Source organism: Protobothrops mucrosquamatus, unplaced genomic scaffold (genome assembly GCF_001527695.2).
Source record: "Protobothrops mucrosquamatus isolate PMUCROS unplaced genomic scaffold, P.Mucros_1.0 scaffold_23, whole genome shotgun sequence".
Taxonomy (NCBI): Eukaryota; Metazoa; Chordata; class Lepidosauria; order Squamata; family Viperidae; genus Protobothrops; species Protobothrops mucrosquamatus.
In genome coordinates, this window is record NW_015386099.1 from 1,101,598 (window position 1) to 1,107,673 (window position 6,076).

Sequence of the window (6,076 nt, forward strand, 5' to 3'; positions counted from 1 at the left end):
ATATATATAATGGAAAGACCAGGGAAGGAAGGTTATTTCTAAATACAAAGGAGAAGTGCCGACAGTGCCATTCACTAGAGCAGGGGTCTTCAAACCTGGCCCTTTTATGACTTGTGCACTTCAACTCCCAGAATTCCTTAGCCAGCGTGCCTGGCTGAGGAATTCTGGGAGTTGAAGTCCACAAGTCATAAAAGGGCCAGGTTTGAAGACCCCTGCGCTAGAGGTTGAAGGACAACATACGAAGAAATGGATCCACATTTTACCTTTGGATCCATTGACTTTTCTATCTGAGCTTCTCTTTCTCTCTTTCCATCCTCTAAAGTTCTTTTGCCTTCTAGGGTGGTGCATGAGTTCAAAGCCACACCTAGGCCTGATGCTTCCTCTAGCAGATGTTGGTGATGTTTGTTGAAATGGCATTATGGGATGGCGAGGGTGTTCCAGAATACAGGAATCCTGAGCTTGGTTTAAGGCATGGGTCTTCAAACATGGCCCTTTTATGACTTGTGGACTTCAACTCCCAGAATTCCTCAGCCAGCGTGCATGGCTGAGGAATTCTGGGAGTTGAAGTCCACAAGTCATAAAAGGGCCAAGTTTGAAAACCCCTGGTTTAAGGAAAGGAAAATGAAAGACAAAAAACAGACAGTTCAGATTCTCTAGTTTGCCAAACATCTAAGCTAGGTTTCTCTCCCATTTATTAAAGACTTAAGGTTGCTAATACCCTAAAATAATTGGGCAAGTGGCAAGGACTGCCTGCTCTCAAACTCGTCTGGATTTGCCAAGCAATAAAGAACAGGTCACCCTGACATTCTTACTGTATTTTGGAATGAGGTTACATTGGGACATCAGAAGAACAGCAACATGGAATACAGTTCACCTAGTGCTACAAAAGCTGTTAGTGTTAAGCTGACCAGAACAGATCCTGGAGAAGGACAAGGTCTTGATGGACCTGCTTTTGCTTTTCTGGATTGGCCAGTCAGAGGTTCTAAGAAAGCTTACATGTAAGATATAATGACGGTTGCTTTCTGAAGAATTTCCAACTTATTTTCAAGAATGTAGTACTACTAATTGTGGAGGTCTAAGAGTCATAAGATCTCTGGATGCATTATCCTAGAAAATGGATGGGGAAACTTATTTAAAATAGGGATAAAGAATATCATACATCAGTGGTTCTCAACCTGTGGTCTCCAAACCCCTGGGGGGGGGGCACAGTGTCATCGCAGGGGGTTTGTGAAGGCCTGAAATGTTATGAGTTAAATCTTGGAGGCCTGTAGCCATGTTCTTTGGCCACAAAAGGTATTTAAAGGGGGATCCGTGGTGAAGAAAAAGTTGAGAACCACTGCCATACATGGTTCTTCATATGTGGTTGTATTTCAGTTTTCTCATATTTGACTATTAGCCAGGCTGACTTGGGATTGTAGAGGTTTGAGTCCAATTATAGCTGGCAAGACACCTAATTTCTCACAGTTCCTTTGAGAGTAAATACTCTTTATCTTAGAAATGTAACATGTGGGTTTCTACCTGAGTGGTTGATCTGAAAGACACCAAGGGACTTGACTTGGGAGAAAACCAATACAAAGCTATGGCTCCTGGAGCAGAAGGACAGGTGGCCTTCTTGGAAGCACGCAGTTTAATCCACTCTAGAGTTACATATTGTATCACGCAACTATGCTGTTGCCTTGATTTTGACTTTGGATGTACACACATAGCCTACTGTGATTTATTCAAGAACCTTATTCATCAACATTTGAAGGCCATCTAGACTCATGATTCTTATAATTCATAATACTTGACATAGTGTGTGACCCCCTGAGACAAATTGAGTTCATTGTGCTAAGCAAAAAACATAGTTTGCAAACCATTGTGATGGAGTTTACAGAACTCAGTTATGCAGTGGTACCTTGATATTCAATTGCTTTGAAACTCATTCAATTTGGTACTCAACACATTTTGACATGAAAAGTTTGTTCCAGTACTCGTTTGTTTGATACTCGAAGTACAAACTAGAACTTGTGAATGTCAGCCTGCCTTATGACTCAATACATTATTCCTTATGGGAAAAATTTGGTACTCGGCATGTTTGGTACTCACGCCTCCTGGAACGAATCAACAATGGATACCAAGAATGTACCACTGTACATCCAAGACTGAACTATGCTAAGCCAAATGCAATTAAGCTCCATATCTTAAGATGTAGTGTGAACCAGGCAGAGCTATTGTGTTGGCTGCCTGAACAGAAGCGAGGTCTTTCTGAATGGGGACTTCAGCCTTATTGGAGCATTACCTTTATTAGCTATCGGTGTAGCATCATCAGCATAGCACAGGCTATTCCTGCTTCTTCCTCCGGTTTTAAAACCACCCTTCTCTTTTTCCGACCTAGCCTCCTTCAGTATATATTGAGCATGTGGATTGAACAAATAAGAGAAGAGCATACAGCCTTGTCTCATCCTTGCCAATCTTCACCGTGTTTTGTCTGGATTTTAACTTCTCGTTCTGCGTAGAGGTTTTGCATAAGGACAAGGACATGTTCTGGCATTCCCATTTTCTAATCCCACATTTTTAACGTGATCACCCAGTCAAAAGCTTTCTACAGCCAGTGATGCACCCATTCACTTCTTTTGGGTATCCTTTGGCTTCCCAAGGTGCATCAAAAATGTCTCTTCTTCCTGGGCCTTTTCTAAAACCAATTTAAACCTCTAGTATTTTCCTTTCCAAGTAAGGTTCTAATTGGCATTGGGTTACTCTAAGCATTATTTTACGAACACGTGGAATTAAGGATCCGGTATGATCGTTTGCACATTGTATTGAGACACTTTTTTGACCTGTTAAGTCTTGTCACTCTTCAGATTTGCCAGTATAGTTTGGTTAGAGCAGGGGTCTTCAAACTTGGACCTTTTATGACTTGTGAACTTCAGTTCCCAGAATTCCTCAGCCAGGCATGCTAGCTGAGGAATTCTGGGAGTTGAAGTCCACAAGTCTTAAAAGTTGCCAAGGTTGGAGACCCCTGTTCTAAAGTCTTTTGGACATTCACATACAGTATCTACTTTATGGAATTTCAATATGGTCTTTCCATTTTTGTTTGATTTTTTTTAAAAATCAGTTCTGTCCACTGGCATCCTTTAGCATACCAGGTTGGAAACCTCTTTTTTGGATTAAAAAGGGTTTTTTTTTGAAGACTTTTCTTGTTTTTTAGTGCTTGTTTCTATCTTTAGTGTTTGTACATTGTGCAGGTATTGAAATATTGTTTCTTGTCTCCTAACAGCTTTCTAAAATTCTTTGTTAAATCCTTCCTAAAACTTTGTTTTCATAGCTCAGTTTTCTCTTTTTTTGTTGTTCTGTATCTGTTTCCATCTTCACTGCCTCTACAGATATTGTTGTAGTACTGTTTTTTGTCTTCCAACAGCTTTCTGAAATTATCAAAGAATTTCGGTTCTTCCTAAGAACTTTGCTTTGTTTTTTTCTTGACTTGAAAATGTCCACCATCTGTTCCGACATCCAGTTGGTTTTCTTCAGTTTCTTGGCCTTTGGAAGGATCTTTTCATATTTGTCCTTAATAACGTCTTTGATTTCATTCTACAGTTCCTTTGGTTCCTTATCCGTGAAATTTAGGATTTCAAAGAGATCCCTGGTATTCTTAAAAATGGCTGAAGATCTTATGGTGGAAACTGCTGTTTTGTTCTACCACTTGAGCTTGGAACTTGCTTGTGATCTGTTCCATCTGTTCCCTCACACAGCTATAACTGAGCTCTTCTATTTCCTGAGACCAATACTATAGTTTATTTCTGTGTGCTCTGTTTATGTCCATGTAAATAAGAGTCATTTTGATTGCTCAAAGTCTGTGTTAGCAATAATTATTGGATGGACTAAAACTGATAAGTTGTTCTCCTGTTTCATTTCTGTTTCCCAGAATATAGTGCCAACTAGCTTTTCTTCCTTACGATTCCAGCCTTGGCATTCCAGTTTCCAACTGCAAACAACACATCCTGCTTGCACATTCTGTTGATTTCTGATTGAACTTGACCATAAAACTTGAGCATGAAACTTTCTCTTTTGCATCAGGTTTAGAACATTATCTCGGAGAAATGTCATATTAAAGGATTGTCTGTGAAGTTTAACTGATATGTGATCATTAACTGCATGATATCCAAATAGTGTGTTTGCTGTACCTTCCTGACTATGAAACAATGCGGTTCCTTCTTTGTTTTCCATGTCTCGGGCATGATCTTCTGATTGAGTCTGATGTCAGTCCATTTCAAATCACTGATGCCTAAGGTGTTAAATGAGCAGCTAGTTTATTTTGTATTTCACTGTGTGGGCGCTTCTTACACTGTTTAATGAAAAGAAGGACTAAGGGTGACATGATGGCAGTGTTCCAATATCTCAGGGGCTGCCAGAAAGAAGGAGGTTAGTTAACCTATTCTCCAAAGCACCCGAAGGAAGAACAAGAAGCAATAGATGGAAACTAATCAAGGAGAAAAGCAACCTAGAATTAAGTAGAAATTTTCCAAAAAGTTGTGGGTGCTCCAACACTGGAGGTTTTTAAGAAGAGACTGGACAACCATTTGTCTGAAATGGTATAGAGCAGGGGTAGGCAACCCAAAACACTCAAGGAGCCACTTGGATCCATTTCCCACCAAAAACAAAACACTGGGAGCCGCAAAAACCTTTTGATATCTAAAATGAAGATAACATGCATATATTCTTTTTTACATTATATATATATATATATATAGTATGTATGTATATATTTATGTGTGTGTGTGTGTGTGTATATACTGTATATATATATGTATGTATATATATGTGTATATATATATATATATCTACTGTGTATATATATATATATATTATATATGTATTTAATGTTATTAAAAATAACATTAAAAATAGAAGATCGATTCCTGGGTATGAACATATTTTTAAAAGACAACAAAGTGATCACCAGGAAGTATAAAACAATACAGTTTTAATAAATAAAACCAAGCTTTCGATGGCAGTTTTAGGCCATCGAAAGCTTGGTTTTATTTATTAAAACTGTATTGTTTTATACTTCCTGGTGATCACTTTGTTGTCTTTTAAAAATGTATGTATATATATATATATATGGTGAGAAATAAAATGTGAACACCAGGGGGTTGCAAAGCAGTTAAAAGTTTTAATAAAACATTAAAAACCTTTAAAAGAATTTAAAAAGGACCTAGCTTTCGTTGGATCCTACCAACATCGTCAGGGTACAAAACAATTCAATGGGAGAAACCATTTAAGCCAGCCAACGCCTGCGCCCGGCCCCTAGATCTCGTGACGTGTCCTAGGTAACCAATCGATGTATCCACCCCCTTATCGCTTCCCTTAACTATCCTTGCATTACCACTCACACCCCCATTCCTCCGTGTCCGTACACTATGAGGATGCTTTGCCTCACCTGGCACACAGGTACCATCCAGATGTCTCCTCTCCTCCTCCTTGGGATGCCCCCTACAACCCTTTCCCCCTCTTTCCTTTCGATGTCCATCCTCACTGCTATCACATCCACTTGCACGGGACTCTGCTATAGGTATACCACCCTTAGTTAAGGGAAGCAATGAGGGGGTGGATACATCGATTGGTTACCTAGGACCCGTCACGAGATCTAGGGGCCGGGCGCAGGCATTGGCTGGCTTATAAATGGTTTCTCCCATTGAATTGTTTCGTACCCTGACGATGTTGGTACGATCCAACGAAAGCTAGGTTCTTTTTAAATTCTTTTATAGGTTTTTAATGTTTTATTAAAACTTTTAACTGTTTTGCAACCCCCTGGTGTTCACATTTTATTTCTCACCATGGATATACCCAGGAGTATATATGTAGGTCTTTAGTTATTCGGGTTTTCTCCCGCGTAGAATTAGAAGTTTCTTGGCGACGTTTCGACGAAGTCACATTCGTCATCTTCAGGCTGGTGTCTTCAGCTTCGTGCTTCTAAGAGTGGTGTGTGATCGCAGCTGTTTCTTCCTTTTAACTGCCAGTGGGGTTGGAGCTGATTGGGTGGGAGCTTGGCTGTGTTCTGATTGGGTGGAGGTGTGTTCTGATTGGTCAAGGAGCC

General features: G+C 39.8%; 1 protein-coding gene across 1 annotated transcript in view; it reads left to right on the forward strand.

Moving 5' to 3' along the window:
* Positions 1-6,076, forward strand: part of E2F2 (E2F transcription factor 2) — a 40,531-nt gene that overhangs the window by 794 nt on the left and 33,661 nt on the right. The window lies entirely within an intron of this gene.